General features: G+C 43.3%; 2 non-coding genes across 2 annotated transcripts; both read right to left on the bottom strand.

The window, feature by feature from the left end:
- Positions 1-6,799: 6,799 nt before the first annotated feature.
- On the bottom strand, positions 6,800-6,986 carry LOC142681762 (U2 spliceosomal RNA). Its single transcript, XR_012853634.1, has one exon. It is a non-coding gene; the product is annotated as a U2 spliceosomal RNA (small nuclear RNA).
- A 6,571-nt stretch (positions 6,987-13,557) lies between these two features.
- Positions 13,558-13,745, bottom strand: LOC142681789 (U2 spliceosomal RNA). The gene has a single exon (XR_012853657.1). It is a non-coding gene; the product is annotated as a U2 spliceosomal RNA (small nuclear RNA).
- Between the last annotated feature and the right edge of the window lie 5,078 nt (positions 13,746-18,823).

The raw sequence follows: 18,823 nt of genomic DNA, 5'->3' as shown, positions 1-18,823 counted from the left end.
AGGCCGGTTGACCTCTTGGGTAAGGCGCGATCGCAACTCGTTGTCCGGGGGCTAAGCCCACTCCCCAAATAGCAGCAAGGGGGTGAAGTCTCTCTGTGAAAAGAGACGATCCCCCAAGGCCAAGGAGCAGGGTACCCCGGACACCTCCCAACAAAACCAGATGCAGAAATTTTTTTTAAGTTGGCTACCCCCTCGCGGGGGTGTCAATGATTTATTACTTAAAATTCAAAAAATATTTACAATGAATTACAGCTTTTTACAATGAATTACAGTAATAAAATCAATTTACATAAAAACACATAAAAGGGGACATGGTGGCAAATTCTTATATATTGGAGTTCCATTCTTTTACAAACCATTTATTTGAAAGGGTGGCATTTCTTTTTTTATCTAATAAATAATAAATGTACATCTCGCTAAAACAAAGACCTAAAACATCGTCAACAGATAAAACATCGTGCTTAAAAATTAGGATGTTCCTGGCCTTCCACAGAGCTTCTTTTACGCAGTTCATCGTCTTCCATGCAATAGTCTTTTGGTTCGCGGTTGGGCATCCAAAGAGTCCATATAAAATCATTTCGTAAGTCAAGTCCTTTAGGTCTGCCATCTTCTTCATTAGAGGGAATATCTTTATCCAAATATGTTTAGTAAAATCGCAAGTCCAAAAAATATGACGCACGGTCTCCTCAGCCTGGCAGCCTTCCCTCGGACAGATGGCAGACCTCGCGAATCCTCTCCTGAATTGGAATGCCCGGCATGGAAGACATTGATGAACGCAGCTCCAGGCCAGGTCCATCTGTGTATTAAAAAGATAAAACACATTAACCATTTTGAAGATAAAAGCACTGCGTTCATTATTAAAATTTTCAATATTAGTGACGACTTCATTTCCTCTTATGTCTTTTATAAGTTTCTTACTGTTTATCATGTCATTAAAATTTTTCCCTTTAAAATTAAACAAGGCCACTATTTTCTCTAAAATCACGTAATTTGCTGGTAGATTAAAAGCATAAGGTGAGGTTAAAACAATTTCAAACCACCCCATCCTTCGCATAAAAAACCCAGTATTAAAACGTAGAAAATAAGACCAATGATGTTGTTTAAAAAGAGAATTAAGACAGAAACAAAAGTACTTGATTAAAAGAAACCTATTAAAATCTGGAAAGTCTTTGCCACCCTTTGGTTTGATTTTCATTACCGTCTCACGTTTAAGTTTCTCCATTCTGGAACTCCAAAAGAAGGTAAAACAAGCTTTAGTAATTTTTCTTAATAAAACCGTGGGAGGAGGGAAAACCATGCTTAAGTATAAAAGCAAAGGTAAAATTATCATTTTAATTATTAAAATTTTTCCCTCCATGGTAAGCTTCCTCATGTTCCACATGCATATTTTTTGATTTACCTTCTGCGCCACCATGTCCCAACTGATAAAACCATTGTCGTACCCACTGAAGGAGACACCTAAAATTTTAATATTATCAGACACAGGAACCGGTATATCTCTAAGAGCCATGCTTCCTATGTTTAAAATATGACTCTTGCTGAAGTTTACTTTAAAACCGGAAGCACAGCAATAAAACTCGATTTGCCTAAGGGTTCTCTGAAGCGACAGGGCGTCCCTACATAAAACCGCCACATCATCCATGTACCCCACTGCTTTGGCCTCTACGCCGCCTCCCCCGGGCAGGGGGACTCCACGGATACACTTATCGCGGCGAATTGCGCATAACAGAGGCTCCAATGCACATATAAAAAGCAGTGGGGACAAGGGACACCCCTGCTTCACCCCAGAGTTTAAAAATACGTCCTGTGTCTTAAAACCATTCACTAAAATTTTGCTGGTGCATTCTCTGTAAAAGGCTTTAATAGATAATAAAAATCCTTCAGGTATACCCATACGTTCTAAAACCTTAAAAAGATAAAAATGAGAGACACGGTCGAACGCCTTCTCAAAGTCTATAGATAAAATGGCTAATTTAACCTTTCTAGACCTCGTGTCCTCAATCACGTCTTTTATTAGGTTTAAATTATCCCAGATGCTGCGGCCTGGCACCCCACACACCTGGTCAGAGTGTATAATGTGGGGTATTATGGCTTTTAATCTATTTGCACATATTTTAGCCATAATTTTATAGTCGCTATTTAGAAGGGTTATTGGTCTCCAATTCTTTAAAACTGCGATGTCACCCGTCTTATACAGCAGGGAGACCTCACCCTTCCGCCAGGACTTAGGCAGCATCTTGGAATTAAAAACATCAGAAAAAAGGTTAAAAAGATCCTCTTTTAAAATGTCATAAAATTTTACATAAAACTCACTGGGTATACCGTCCGGTCCGGGAACTTTCCCTGTTTTAAAACTCTTAACAGTTTCTAAAACCTCCTGCTCCGTCAGCTCCTGTAATAAAAAATTCTGGGAGACAGGGTCTAAAACAGTAGTAATCTCCTTCAGTGAGTCACGCATAAAATTATGATCCACAGTCTTAACATTAAAAAGGTCAGTGTAAAACTCATGAACTTTACTTAAAAGACCCTGTACATCTGACACCCCTTCTATATTTTTGATAATTGCCTTTTTGTTATTTATTTTCTTAAAAAAGTACCTGGAGCAGGTCTCGTTCTCCTCCACATGTTGTATTTTTGAACGGAATATAATCTCTTTACCTTTCTGCTCCAGGCACTGGGCTATCTCCTTTTTCAAATTGGTGATGTCATCTTTAACGTCTATGTCATGATCTTGCATTTTGTACAGGGTCTGCAGACGGGTATTGAGAATTTTAAAAAAAGCGTATTTCTCTTTGGCTTTCGCCACGCTTTTCTTAATAAAAAAATCTTTTATTTTCTTTTTCATTTTCTCCCACCATGCACTGATGGGAGTACGTGTGTCTCTTACCCGCCTGCTTTCTTGGTAAAATTCAATAAAATCTGCTAAAACCTGTGGATCGTCTAAAAGGGAAACATTCATCTTCCAGGACTTTTTACATACAATATTATTAAGATCATGCTTTACTTTAAAAGATAAAAGCCTGTGATCTGAAAACACATTGGTTAAAACTTCACAATTAAAAGGCAGTAAATTTTCAGAACAAAAGATAAAATCAATCCTGGAGCTACAGGTGGCGTTGCTCCAGGTAACGCCGGCTTCCTCTGGACTGCTCCTGTTACATTCTTTGTATATGTCTTTTAATTTAAAATCAGTCACGATATCCTTGAGCAGTCCAGAGGTCTTGTCATAGTTCCTACTCGTACTGTTGGTAAGCCGGCGTTCTCCTCTCAGGATACAATTAAAATCACCTGCGAGGATAAAAGGCTCAGATGTGTTGATAAAAAGCGGTAAAATCTCCAGCATCCTCGCTCTTTCGTTCTTTTCTGGTGATCCGTAAAAATTTAAAAACTGCCACTTTACACCATCAATAAAAGCTTTAACCATTAAAATACGTCCTGGTAAGATTTCTTGAATAAAATCAATTAAAACGTTTCCCTTAAAAAGAATGGCGACCCCTGCTGATCTGGACTCGTTGGATCCAGACCAGACGGATGGACCATACTTCCAATCCTTTTTGTAATTTTCATATCTCATTGTATGGGGAATGCCGCACTCCTGCAGGAAAAATACAGAGGCTGCCAGGCAAGATAAAAAATTGAAGAGAGCAACCCTTCTCACTTTTGACTTGGCGCCCCTCACGTTGAGGGAGATTCCCATGAGCTCAGACATCGTGGAGAGTTAAAGCAAAATTCTGATTTTAAAATAATAAATAATAGGCGTACTTAAAATCAGATTGCTCCTCCACCAGCAATACCCGAAACCTCACTTGAACTCATGGCCCCGCCCTCATCCGACTCAACTGAAAAGAGGGACGAGGCAGGAGAAGAACTACTGTCGCTGAGAGCTGAGCCAGCAACACTCACCTCGTACACGGGGAGCCCAGACTCGCACAGCCTCACCTGGGTCTCTCTCGGTTGACCGACTGGGTCCATGTCTGGTGGGTCCCCCAAGGGCCCCGCCTCTCCCCCCTGGGCCCGTGAAGGCCGGTCTAGAGGGGGAGGTTGTGCGCATGGCGGGGTGTCCGATAATACGGAGGGAGCAGTGCCCGTCCTCCTCACCAGTGCAGGCGAGGAGGGGGTCCCAGGAGGAGCCACATCTTTCCGCACGGACGTATCCATCTGCTCCTCCCCTGTCTCCCTCCTACTGGCACGTTCTTGCTTCCCCTTTTTACTGGGACCCACCTGTACCCAGTCGGTCTCTAGAGACCCAGGATTAGGAGCAGGCCCGGCACCGCCTGAGCAACCAGCCGTCTGGGATGCCACAGGTTCATCGATGGCCTGCTCCTTTTCTGCCTTCCTCTTGGCCTGCCGTTTTTCCTTGGCGCTGGGCTCATTTTTATCCCCTGAGGTCGCTGGCTGAGAGGCACCTGTTTTGGCTTCGGCTAGCCGTACTCTTGAAGCCCAGGTACCTCTCTGCTCTTTCGCCGCAACAGCTTGTTCTCCTCCTTGAGGACGGGACTGCTCTGCTGGTGGAGCACGTGGGGGCACCTCGGGTTGCTCATCTTCTTCGCCTCGGTACCTATGTGGACAAGCATAATAAAGATGACCAGTTTTTTGACAAAAATTGCATTTTTTCTCTTCTATACATTCTCTCATTGTGTGTTGTTTACTTCCACAGTTCCTGCAGGTGACATCGCAGTTAAAACTGGTATGTCCATAGGTACCGCAGGCCCTGCAGAAGTTTGGCATTCCTGAGAAATAGAGGTCGCCATTCACATTCCCAAGTTTAAAACGAGCAGGTGGTAGCTTCGTTTCTTGGGTGGAGGGGTCCTTTATTAGCGTAACAATAAATTTCCATTTGACGGTCCACACACCGCACTCGTTCATAACTCTCCCCAGCAGCTTAACGTTCTTAAAGTATGCAGCAAGAAACGCAGCCACTTCCTGATCTTTCACGTATGGGGAATACATTTTAATCACTACGAGTTTGGTTACTTCAAAAGCGTGTTCAATTACCTGGACTCCCAAGGCCATGAGTTCACCTTGTTGCCTCTCAGCTTTTCCCATGGCATCACGGAGGATTCCTTCTCCCATAAAAGTCACGTCGTACACTCCACGCCTTGGGTAGTCCTGGATCGCCAAAATCTCGTTCTTGTGGACCGCCAACCGCTTTTCCAAAATATCGTGGACAAGGAACTTGAGACCACGAGGACCGCCTCCACCCTCTGCCAAGATAAATCTTGCAGTATTCTTCAACCGGGCGTATACCGGCACCGCATCAGGTCCGCCTGCCATTTGCGTGGCCAGGTCGGTACCGCACAGCTTGCGCTGCGCCCTTTGGCTTTAAGGAGACACACCAAAGGGCTGGGGGGGGGATCGCAACTCGTTGCTCAGGACTAAGCCTCTCTCCCAAATAGCAGCACGGGGGTGAAGTCCAGGCGAACCTGGACGATCCCCCGAGGCCGAGAGAGAGGGTACCTGAGCACCTTCTGACCAAAAACCTCCTGTATAAATACACTTGGTCTTAGCCAAAAGGCCGAGAAGCGATAACCCGAACGGGCCGCGCGTTGACCGAGCCTGCCCAATACTGCTGTTCACCCCTTGCAGCGATTCAGCCTACTCCTAGGCAATTCCATGGGGCCCTGCAGGCTCACACACACTCACAGCTACTAAGCGGGAGGTGAATAAAGGCCGGAGAGGAAGCAAGACAGGATTTGCTTCTTTTGCTTGCACCACAATGCAGTGCTGAAAGAGGAGGAATCGACATAAAAACGCCTTCCTGGCAACGCCCAAATGCCCTCCTGCCGTGCAAACACTGGCAGCAGCAGCAGCAGCAGCAGCAGCAGTAAGTGCATGCCCACTGCCACCCCTTCTCCTTTCACACCTTGTATCAGCTTTAATCCAGTCCAGTGCTGCCTGCTGAGCAGCACTGACCAACACTGCCTGGGCCCAGGCTTTTATCTCTGAGGCCCCATTATGATGTCAGAAAGCTGGCTCTGGCTCCTGAGGTCTCCACTATGACACGTGCAAAGTTCCGTCTGAACTTTATATAAGACGGTGCGGCTCAGTCAGTCACTCAGTGTTGCCTGAGAGGGCAACACTGCAACAGCCGGCCCCCAGGCTGTCTTTTTTTTGCACAGCTAGTTGCCTCCAGGAGGCCACAAGAGGGAGACAAGGGACTGCAAAATGGAAAATAGGCATCCACCAACTTTACAGACAACTTGTTCTCCTTGCTCCTACAACCTCCATCCTTGCACAGTTTGTTATTCTTCCAGGTAACATAGTAACAAATCCAAATTGCTGCTCTCTTTGTAGGCAAGCAAGGGTTTGTTGCAACTGCAATTCTTACTTCTTCTTGAAATGTAGGGACCACAGTACATTCCATCACATCCATCTAGTGTACACAGGTAGGTCCATTGTGACGGGCGGGCGGACGGGCTGGCTGCTTTAATGGCTGTTTGCTGTTCCCCTACTCCACTCCACTATTTGACTATGGTGCTGCATCAATCAGTGGCTGGCTCAGGTGCAGCTCTTTAACCTACCTAGGAGGGAGGGCGGAGAGAAGACAAGGAAGGTGAATGAGCTGTTCCAATGTGAAATGCCGGAAACACAGAAACACAGACGACACAAAACAAGAGGTGGCAATGTATTAATTAATTGCATTTAATAAATTAGCTCATTATCACACATGACTGTACAAATGCATTGTCCAACAGGTGTTGAAATAATGGGATTAAAAGGGGAGATCCCATCCGAAAGACAAAAACAATGGCAAACACAAAAAGCACTTTTGGAATCTGATTTTAGTAAACACATAAGGAAAGGGTGCACCGGTCCTGGAAATACTGCAATACCAGGTCAATGCGTGGAGTGGACAGAGCAAGCTCTATTTCCATCTCCCTGTTCTAAAAATCCATTTAATATATGGTCCCCAGATAGGGGACGTATCAGATATTAAACTGATAAGAACAGATTTTTTGAGTTGACTACCCCAACAAAGGAGGTAACCGTTTATTTAAAATTTTGAACAAATTTACAATAAATCAATACATTTCAACAAAAATTTACATAAATTTACAATCATGGTTTTTTAATACAGATAAATACAAATTGTCAAATAAAAACAATTTATAAAAGGGCACTTGGTGGCATCATATTATGGAACTCCATTCACTTAAAAACCATTTTCTACATAAAACAGGAGAGAGTTTTTTATCTAAAAGAAAATATTTGTACATTTCATTAAGACAAATGGCTAAAACATCTTCCACAGCTAAAACTTCATGCTTAAATAATAAAATGTTTCTGGCCGCCCACAGAGCTGTTTTTACGCAGTTGGTGATCTTCCATGCCATCATTTTTCGAGTCTGTGTTGGGCATTCCAGGCATCCATATAAAACGCCATCACTTGTGTATCTCCGAAGTCCTGTAATCTTCTGTACCAAGGGGAGGATTCTTGTCCATATCGATTTCGCGTAAAAACATTCCCAGAATAGGTGGTAGACTGTCTCGTCATCTCTACATCCTCCCCTTGGACACGCAGCCGAGTTGGTCAGTCCCCTTCGATGCTGGAATGCCCGGCATGGAAGACACTCGTGGGCACAGCTCCAGGCCAGATCTTTCTGTGGGTTAAAAAGATATTTAGCGCTCACCATCTTCCATATTTCTTTGCATTTTTGTTCATTAAAATTACTGATGGGAGCTACTAAAACATTTTCTTTTATCTTTTTTAAAATTCCTTTACTATTTTTTACTTCGTTAATATTTTTGTCTTTTAAGTTAAAAAGGTTTACAATTTTTTCTAAAATCTTATACTGGCCAGAAAGGTTAAAAGCATACGGGGAGCTTAAAACCGTGGAGAACCAACCGTTCCTCCTCATAAAATAACCTGTGTTAAAACGTATAAAATATGACCAGTAATGTTCCTTAAAAACTGCATTAAGACATAAAGTAAAAAATTTTATTAAAAGGAATGCTTTTATATCGGGGAAATCTTTCCCCCCCATTGGTTTGGGTAATATTACCTTCTCTCTCCTGAGCTTTTCCATCCTGGAGTTCCATAAAAATGTGAAACATGCTTTAATTATTTTTTTCAATAAAATCTCAGGGGGAGGGAATACCATACTTAAATATAATAAAATAGGTAAAATCACCATTTTTGTAATTAAAACCTTTCCCTCCATTGTTAACTTTCTCATGTTCCACATGCAAATTTTCTGATTAACTTTTTGTGCCACCAAGTCCCAACTGGTAAAACCATTATTTGACTCATTGAAGGAGACTCCTAAAATTTGCACAGACTCTGACACAGGGACTGGAATGTCCATTAAAACCATTTTGCCGATATTTAAGATGTTACTTTTATTAAAATTTACTAAAAAACCGGAGGAGCAACAGAATTGGTAAATCTGTTTAAAGGATTTCTGTAATGACAGGGTGTCCCTGCAAAGGACCGCGACATCGTCCATGTACCCCACCACTTTAGCCTCTAGTCCCCCCCCGCCCGGCAGGGGGACTCCGCTTATCTGCTTATCCTTTCTTAACCTGCAGAGTAGAGGCTCGATCGCACAAATAAAAAGTAGTGGGGACAAGGGACACCCCTGCTTCACTCCGGAATTTAAAAGGACATCCTGTGTCTTAAAACCCTTTACTAAAATTTTACTAGTACAATTTTCATAAAAGGCCTTCAGAGACTGTAAAAAACCTTCCGGTATACCCATTTTTTCTAAAACCTTAAAAAGATAAAAATGTGACACTCTATCGAAGGCTTTCTCAAAATCTATAGATAAAATTGCCATTTTACCTCCTCTCTCTTTCGTGTCACTGATCACATCTTTTAAAAGGTTTAAATTATCCCATATACTCCTCCCGGGTATCCCACAGACCTGATTGGAGTGTATGATCTGGCCTATCACTGCTTTTAATCTGTTCGCACATATCTTCGCCATTATTTTGTAGTCAGAGTTTAGCAAAGTGATAGGCCTCCAATTTTTAATGTCTGTTTTGTCCCCCTTTTTGTAAAGCAGGGACACCTCGCCTTTCTTCCAGGACCCCGGGAGGGCTTTTGTTCTAAAAACTTGGGTAAAAAGAGGGTGGAGATCCTCTTTTAAAATACCATAAAATATAACATAGAATTCTATAGGTATACCGTCAGGGCCAGGGACTTTACCTGTTTTAAAACTCTTTGTAGTTTCTAAAATCTCCTGTTCCGTAATATCCTGTAATAAAAACACTTGGGAAGCAGGATCTAAAACAGCATCCACCTCCTTCAATGAGTCGTTCATAAAATCAACATCAACATGTTTTGTATTAAAAAGATCCGCATAAAAACCGTGCACCTTTTTTAAAATGTTTTGGGTATTTGTTTCCCCATCTATCTCATTTAACAGGGTATGCTTATCATTTATTTTCTTGAAGAAGTACCTGGAGCAGGTCTCATTTTCTTCAAGATGTTTTACCTTAGAGCGAAAGATTATCTCCTTTCCCCTCTGCTCCAGGCACTGGGAGATTTCTTTTTTAATTTCGGTGATCTCTTTCTCCACCTGCATACCCTGTTCTCTGAACTTGTATTGGGTCTGCAGACGGGTATTTAAATTAGCATAAAATTCAAATTTTTCTTTGGCTTTCTTCATCCCAGCTTTAATAAAAAAATCTCTTATCTTTATTTTCATTTTTTCCCACCAGGAAACAATTAGCATATTGGGATGTCTTACCCGTCTGCAGCCCTTATAAAAGGTGATAAAATCGGATAAAATTTGCGGATCCTCTAAAAGGGATACGTTTAATTTCCAGGCTTTCTTCGGAGTTCTCCTTTGATCGTTCAAATTAACTTTAAAATATAAAAGTTTATGGTCAGAAAACACGTTAGAATTAAGATCACATTTAAAAGGCAGTATTTGATAAGAGCAAAAAATAAAATCAATCCTGGAGCTGCAGTTTACATTGCTCCAGGTGACGCCGTCCTCTTCAGGTAGATCCCTATTGCATTTTTTAAAAACATCAGTAAGTTTAAAATCCACTGTAATATCTTTTAAAATAGACGGGGTTTTATCATAATTTCGACTTACTGAATTAGAGAACCGGCGTTCCCCCTTTAAAATACAATTAAAATCACCAGCTAAAATAAGTGGTTCTGAATCATTGATAAAAAGGGGTAAAATTTCTAGCATTTTTGCTCTTTCCTTCTTGTCTGTAGAACCATAAAAGTTTAAAAACTGCCATCTAACACCGTTTATAAAAGCTTTGACCATTAAAATTCTGCCTGGTAAAATTTCATAAAAACGATCTATTAAAACGTTCCCTTTGAATAAAATGGCGACACCTGCGGCTTTGGATTCATTGGACCCGGACCACACTGAAGGTCCGAGTCTCCAGTCTTCCTCATATTTTTTATAATTCATGCGGTGAGGTATGCAGCATTCCTGTAGGAAAAACACTGAGGCGGTAAAAACAGAAAGGTAGTTAAAAAGGGCAGCTCTTCTTGTCTGTGAGTGCACGCTTCTTACATTAAAGGAAAGACCACATAACTCAGCCATGAGGAAAAGGGAGAGAGACAGTCTATTTTTATCTTACCCGAGGAGGCCTCAGCAGTCCTCCGCGTCGCCAGACACCCCACTCGAGCTCTCATCATCATCTTTCCTCGAGTCAAATGTGCGCATTGATGAGGTTTGAGAGGAAGTCCCGTCACTCAGCTGACCCCCCTCACCTAAGGCACTTCTTGAAAATGGGTCCCAGACGGACTCAACGGGTAAGATTTGGCAATCTTTGGCAGCGCCCTCCCCTTCTATAGGGGCAGGAATCGCGCTTCCGGACGTCTCAGGGACCACGCTTACCTCGGAGGCAGCTGTCCCTATATCCCCCAACTGTCTAGAAGGGGGGGGACCTTTAGCTGTCGCTTCCGGGGGCACGTCAACTGGTTTCCCTGCCTTCAACCTGGCAGGTACTCCCATCGGCACCCCCGCTGCCACCTCCGAGTACGCCCTACGTCTCTTAGTGAGCGCTGCCGCTCCGCCCGGGACCTCTGCCTCAGGTACAGGCTGACCCAGCATCTCTTGCAGGCCAGTAGGATCAGCTTCATCCGAACTACCCTGTGCCCCAGTCTCCTGGGGGGGCTCTTTCGTCCGCTGATCACTGGCTCTGCGTTTTTGTCGCCTCTGCTCTTTAGGGTCACCTGTTTGGGGGGGTCTGCTGGAGGTATCCATATCATCTTGCTCGCCTCCTTGGGGTTCCTCTCCTTGTACAGGGGTGATCTGGCCTGCGGGCCGCTCGGGACGCCTTGGCCGGTCCTCGGGTTGTTCCGACTCTTTAGATCTGTGGGGACAAGTAGCATACAGGTGACCAACTCGGCTGCAAAAACGGCACCTTTTCCCCAGAGGGCAAGTTTTGGTCTCGTGCTCAGAGCTGCCGCAGTTCCTACAGGTGCTGTCACAAGACTCCTTGGTGTGACCGTACTTTTGGCACTTCCTACAGAATGGAGGCATCCCTGAAAAATAAAAGTCTCCGGCCATATCACCTATTTTAAAACGTGCTGGCGGCAACATTATCCCTCCTGTAAAATTGGCATCTTTATAACACGTTACATTGAATCTCCACTTTGAGGTCCATACACCAACCTCGTTCATTACTTTGCCAATACATTTCACAGTTTTAAAATAAGGGAATAAAAAGGACATCACTTCTTTTAGGTCGGCAAAAGGGCAGTACATCTTTATAACTATCATTTTAGTGATGTCCATAACGTGCTCATAAAAATCAACACCGTCCAGTCTCGGGTCATTTTTTACCGTATAAGCCGCCAGCAGATCTCGGAATACTCCATTCTGTATGAAAGTAACGTCGTATGTCCTCCTTCTTGGGTAATCCTGCACCGCCAAAATTTCTCTCTTCTGGATGTTGAAGATACCAACAAGTACGGTCTCCACCACGAATTTTAAGCCGCAGGTCGTCGCCTTCTCCTCCGATAGCACTACACGAATTGTGTTTTTAATCCGGGCATAAGCCGGTATCTCACATGGATCCTCGTCCATGGTGAGTAAGGTTTTTTTTAGGAATCGTTACGCTACTCCTTAGTAGGCGCAACTTTGGGCGCAACTCCCCTTTTCAGCCGAAGCCTACACGGGGGTATGTGGATCGCAACCCGTTGCTCAGGACTAAGCCTCTCTCCCAAATAGCAGCACGGGGGTGAAGTCCAGGCGAACCTGGACGATCCCCCGAGGCCGAGAGAGAGGGTACCTGAGCACCTCCTAACCAAGACCAGGCAGCACTGACTACAAGTAATCAGAACTACACTTGATCTCAGCCAGAAGGCCGAGAAGCGATAACCCGAACGGGCCGCGCGTTGACCGAGCCTGCCCAATACTGCTGTTCACCCCTTGCAGCGATTCAGCCTACTCCTAGGCAATTCCATGGGGCCCTGCAGGCTCACACACACTCACAGCTACTAAGCGGGAGGTGAATAAAGGCCGGAGAGGAAGCAAGACAGGATTTGCTTCTTTTGCTTGCACCACAATGCAGTGCTGAAAGAGGAGGAATCGACATAAAAACGCCTTCCTGGCAACGCCCAAATGCCCTCCTGCCGTGCAAACACTGGCAGCAGCAGCAGCAGTAAGTGCATGCCCACTGCCACCCCTTCTCCTTTCACACCTTGTATCAGCTTTAATCCAGTCCAGTGCTGCCTGCTGAGCAGCACTGACCAACACTGCCTGGGCCCAGGCTTTTATCTCTGAGGCCCCATTATGATGTCAGAAAGCTGGCTCTGGCTCCTGAGGTCTCCACTATGACACGTGCAAAGTTCCGTCTGAACTTTATATAAGACGGTGCGGCTCAGTCAGTCACTCAGTGTTGCCTGAGAGGGCAACACTGCAACAGCCGGCCCCCAGGCTGTCTTTTTTTTGCACAGCTAGTTGCCTCCAGGAGGCCACAAGAGGGAGACAAGGGACTGCAAAATGGAAAATAGGCATCCACCAACTTTACAGACAACTTGTTCTCCTTGCTCCTACAACCTCCATCCTTGCACAGTTTGTTATTCTTCCAGGTAACATAGTAACAAATCCAAATTGCTGCTCTCTTTGTAGGCAAGCAAGGGTTTGTTGCAACTGCAATTCTTACTTCTTCTTGAAATGTAGGGACCACAGTACATTCCATCACATCCATCTAGTGTACACAGGTAGGTCCATTGTGACGGGCGGGCGGGCGGGCTGGCTGCTTTAATGGCTGTTTGCTGTTCCCCTACTCCACTCCACTATTTGACTATGGTGCTGCATCAATCAGTGGCTTGCTCAGGTGCAGCTCTTTAACCTACCTAGGAGGGAGGGCGGAGAGAAGACAAGGAAGGTGAATGAGCTGTTCCAATGTGAAATGCCGGAAACACAGAAACACAGACGACACAAAACAAGAGGTGGCAATGTATTAATTAATTGCATTTAATAAATTAGCTCATTATCACACATGACTGTACAAATGCATTGTCCAACAGGTGTTGAAATAATGGGATTAAAAGGGGAGATCCCATCCGAAAGACAAAAACAATGGCAAACACAAAAAGCACTTTTGGAATCTGATTTTAGTAAACACATAAGGAAAGGGTGCACCGGTCCTGGAAATACTGCAATACCAGGTCAATGCGTGGAGTGGACAGAGCAAGCTCTATTTCCATCTCCCTGTTCTAAAAATCCATTTAATATATGGTCCCCAGATAGGGGACGTATCAGATATTAAACTGATAAGAACAGATTTTTTTTTTTGAGTTGACTACCCCAACAAAGGAGGTAACCGTTTATTTAAAATTTTGAACAAATTTACAATAAATCAATACATTTCAACAAAAATTTACATAAATTTACAATCATGGTTTTTTAATACAGATAAATACAAATTGTCAAATAAAAACAATTTATAAAAGGGCACTTGGTGGCATCATATTATGGAACTCCATTCACTTAAAAACCATTTTCTACATAAAACAGGAGAGAGTTTTTTATCTAAAAGAAAATATTTGTACATTTCATTAAGACAAATGGCTAAAACATCTTCCACAGCTAAAACTTCATGCTTAAATAATAAAATGTTTCTGGCCGCCCACAGAGCTGTTTTTACGCAGTTGGTGATCTTCCATGCCATCATTTTTCGAGTCTGTGTTGGGCATTCCAGGCATCCATATAAAACGCCATCACTTGTGTATCTCCGAAGTCCTGTAATCTTCTGTACCAAGGGGAGGATTCTTGTCCATATCGATTTCGCGTAAAAACATTCCCAGAATAGGTGGTAGACTGTCTCGTCATCTCTACATCCTCCCCTTGGACACGCAGCCGAGTTGGTCAGTCCCCTTCGATGCTGGAATGCCCGGCATGGAAGACACTCGTGGGCACAGCTCCAGGCCAGATCTTTCTGTGGGTTAAAAAGATATTTAGCGCTCACCATCTTCCATATTTCTTTGCATTTTTGTTCATTAAAATTACTGATGGGAGCTACTAAAACATTTTCTTTTATCGTTTTTAAAATTCCTTTACTATTTTTTACTTCGTTAATATTTTTGTCTTTTAAGTTAAAAAGGTTTACAATTTTTTCTAAAATCTTATACTGGCCAGAAAGGTTAAAAGCATACGGGGTGCTTAAAACCGTGGAGAACCAACCGTTCCTCCTCATAAAATAACCTGTGTTAAAACGTATAAAATATGACCAGTAATGTTCCTTAAAAACTGCATTAAGACATAAAGTAAAAAATTTTATTAAAAGGAATGCTTTTATATCGGGGAAATCTTTCCCCCCCCATTGGTTTGGGTAATATTACCTTCTCTCTCCTGAGCTTTTCCATCCTGGAGTTCCATAAAAATGTGAAACATGCTTTAATTATTTTTTTCAATAAAATCTCAGGGGGAGGGAATACCATACTTAAATATAATAAAATAGGTAAAATCACCATTTTTGTAATTAAAACCTTTCCCTCCATTGTTAACTTTCTCATGTTCCACATGCAGATTTTCTGATTAACTTTTTGTGCCACCAAGTCCCAACTGGTAAAACCATTATTTGACTCATTGAAGGAGACTCCTAAAATTTGTACAGACTCTGACACAGGGACTGGAATGTCCATTAAAACCATTTTGCCGATATTTAAGATGTTACTTTTATTAAAATTTACTAAAAAACCGGAGGAGCAACAGAATTGGTAAATCTGTTTAAAGGATTTCTGTAATGACAGGGTGTCCCTGCAAAGGACCGCGACATCGTCCATGTACCCCACCACTTTAGCCTCTAGTCCCCCCCCGCCCGGCAGGGGGACTCCGCTTATCTGCTTATCCTTTCTTAACCTGCAGAGTAGAGGCTCGATCGCACAAATAAAAAGTAGTGGGGACAAGGGACACCCCTGCTTCACTCCGGAATTTAAAAGGACATCCTGTGTCTTAAAACCCTTTACTAAAATTTTACTAGTACAATTTTCATAAAAGGCCTTCAGAGACTGTAAAAAACCTTCCGGTATACCCATTTTTTCTAAAACCTTAAAAAGATAAAAATGTGACACTCTATCGAAGGCTTTCTCAAAATCTATAGATAAAATTGCCATTTTACCTCCTCTCTCTTTCGTGTCACTGATCACATCTTTTAAAAGGTTTAAATTATCCCATATACTCCTCCCGGGTATCCCACAGACCTGATTGGAGTGTATGATCTGGCCTATCACTGCTTTTAATCTGTTCGCACATATCTTCGCCATTATTTTGTAGTCAGAGTTTAGCAAAGTGATAGGCCTCCAATTTTTAATGTCTGTTTTGTCCCCCTTTTTGTAAAGCAGGGACACCTCGCCTTTCTTCCAGGACCCCGGGAGGGCTTTTGTTCTAAAAACTTGGGTAAAAAGAGGGTGGAGATCCTCTTTTAAAATACCATAAAATATAACATAGAATTCTATAGGTATACCGTCAGGGCCAGGGACTTTACCTGTTTTAAAACTCTTTGTAGTTTCTAAAATCTCCTGTTCCGTAATATCCTGTAATAAAAACACTTGGGAAGCAGGATCTAAAACAGCATCCACCTCCTTCAATGAGTCGTTCATAAAATCAACATCAACATGTTTTGTATTAAAAAGATCCGCATAAAAACCGTGCACCTTTTTTAAAATGTTTTGGGTATTTGTTTCCCCATCTATCTCATTTAACAGGGTATGCTTATCATTTATTTTCTTGAAGAAGTACCTGGAGCAGGTCTCATTTTCTTCAAGATGTTTTACCTTAGAGCGAAAGATTATCTCCTTTCCCCTCTGCTCCAGGCACTGGGAGATTTCTTTTTTAATTTCGGTGATCTCTTTCTCCACCTGCATACCCTGTTCTCTGAACTTGTATTGGGTCTGCAGACGGGTATTTAAATTAGCATAAAATTCAAATTTCTCTTTTGCTTTCTTCATCCCAGCTTTAATAAAAAAATCTCTTATCTTTATTTTCATTTTTTCCCACCAGGAAACAATTAGCATATTGGGATGTCTTACCCGTCTGCAGCCCTTATAAAAGGTGATAAAATCGGATAAAATTTGCGGATCCTCTAAAAGGGATACGTTTAATTTCCAGGCTTTCTTCGGAGTTCTCCTTTGATCGTTCAAATTAACTTTAAAATATAAAAGTTTATGGTCAGAAAACACGTTAGAATTAAGATCACATTTAAAAGGCAGTATTTGATAAGAGCAAAAAATAAAATCAATCCTGGAGCTGCAGTTTACATTGCTCCAGGTGACGCCGTCCTCTTCCGGTAGATCCCTATTGCATTTTTTAAAAACATCAGTAAGTTTAAAATCCACTGTAATATCTTTTAAAATAGACGGGGTTTTATCATAGTTTCGACTTACTGAATTAGAGAACCGGCGTTCCCCCTTTAAAATACAATTAAAATCACCAGCTAAAATAAGTGGTTCTGAATCATTGATAAAAAGGGGTAAAATTTCTAGCATTTTTGCTCTTTCTTTTTTGTCTGTAGAACCATAAAAGTTTAAAAACTGCCATCTAACACCGTTTATAAAAGCTTTGACCATTAAAATTCTGCCTGGTAAAATTTCATAAAAACGATCAATCAAAACGTTCCCTTTGAATAAAATGGCGACACCTGCGGCTTTTGATTCATTGGACCCGGACCACACTGAAGGTCCGAGTCTCCAGTCTTCCTCATATTTTTTATAATTCATGCGGTGAGGTATGCAGCATTCCTGTAGGAAAAACACTGAGGCGGTAAAAACAGAAAGGTAGTTAAAAAGGGCAGCTCTTCTTGTCTGTGAGTGCACGCTTCTTACATTAAGGGAAAGACCACATAACTCAGCCATGAGGAAAAGGGAGAGAGACAGTCTATTTTTATCTTACCCGAGGAGGCCTCAGCAGTCCTCCGCGTCGCCAGACACCCCACTCGAGCTCTCATCATCATATTTCCTCGAGTCAAATGTACGCATCGATGAGGTTTGAGAGGAAGACCCGTCACTCAGCTGACCCCCCATACCTAAGGCGCTTCTTGAAAATGGGTCCCAGACGGACTCAACGGGTAAGATTCCGCAATCTTTGGCAGCGTCCTCCCCTTCTATAGGGGCAGGAATCGCGCTTCTGGACGTCTCAGGGACCACGCTTACCTCGGAGGCAGCTGTCCCTATATCCCCCAACTGTCTGGAAGGGGGGGGACCTTCAGTTGTCGCTTCCGGGGGCACGTCAACTGGTTTCCCTGCCTTCAACCTGGCAGGTACTCCCATCGGCACCCCCGCTGCCACCTCCGAGTACGCCCTACGTCTCTTAGTGAGCGCTGCCGCTCCGCCCGGGACCTCTGCCTCAGGTACAGGCTGACCCAGCATCTCTTGCAGGCCAGTAGGATCAGCTTCATCCGAACTATCCTGCGCCCCAGTCTCCTGGGGGGGCTCTTTCGTCCGCTGATCACTGGCTCTGCGTTTTTGTCGCCTCTGCTCTTTAGGGTCACCTGTTTGGGGGGGTCTGCTGGAGGTATCCATTTCGTCTTGCTCACCTCCTTGGGGTTCCTCTCTTTGTACGGGGGTGATCTGGCCTGCGGGCCGCTCGGGACGCCTTGGCCGGTCCTCAGGTTGTTCCAACTCCTTAGATCTGTGGGGACAAGTAGCATAGAGGTGACCAACTCGGCTGCAAAAACGGCACCTTTTCCCCAGAGGGCAAGTTTTGGTCTCGTGCTCAGAGCTGCCGCAGTTCCTACAGGTGCTGTCACAAGACTCCTTGGTGTGACCGTACTTTTGGCACTTCCTACAGAATGGAGGCATCCCTGAAAAATAAAAGTCTCCGGCCATATCACCTATTTTAAAACGTGCTGGCGGCAACATTATCCCTCCTGTAAAATTGGCATCTTTATAACACGTTACATTGAATCTCCACTTTGAGGTCCATACACCAACCTCATTCATGACTTTGCCAATACATTTCACAGTTTTAAAATAAGGGAATAAAAAGGACATCACTTCTTTTAAGTCGGCAAAAGGGCAGTACATCTTTATAACTATCATTTTAGTGATGTCCATAACGTGCTCATAAAAATCAACACCGTCCAGTCTCGGGTCATTTTTTACCGTATAAGCCGCCAGCAGATCTCGGAATACTCCATTCTGTATGAAAGTAACGTCGTATGTCCTCCTTCTTGGGTAATCCTGCACCGCCAAAATTTCTCGCTTCTGGATGTTGAAGATACCAACAAGTACGGTCTCCATCACGAATTTTAAGCCGCAGGTCGTCGCCTTCTCCTCCGATAGCACTACACGAATTGTGTTTTTAATCCGGGCATAAGCCGGTATCTCACATGGATCCTCGTCCATGGTGAGTAAGGTTTTTTGGGATCGTTACGCTACTCCTTAGTAGGCGCAACTTTG

This window comes from Rhinoderma darwinii (assembly GCF_050947455.1).
Source record: "Rhinoderma darwinii isolate aRhiDar2 chromosome 2 unlocalized genomic scaffold, aRhiDar2.hap1 SUPER_2_unloc_6, whole genome shotgun sequence".
NCBI classification, from domain to species: Eukaryota; Metazoa; Chordata; class Amphibia; order Anura; family Rhinodermatidae; genus Rhinoderma; species Rhinoderma darwinii.
This window is presented reverse-complemented; position numbering and strand designations above follow the sequence as displayed.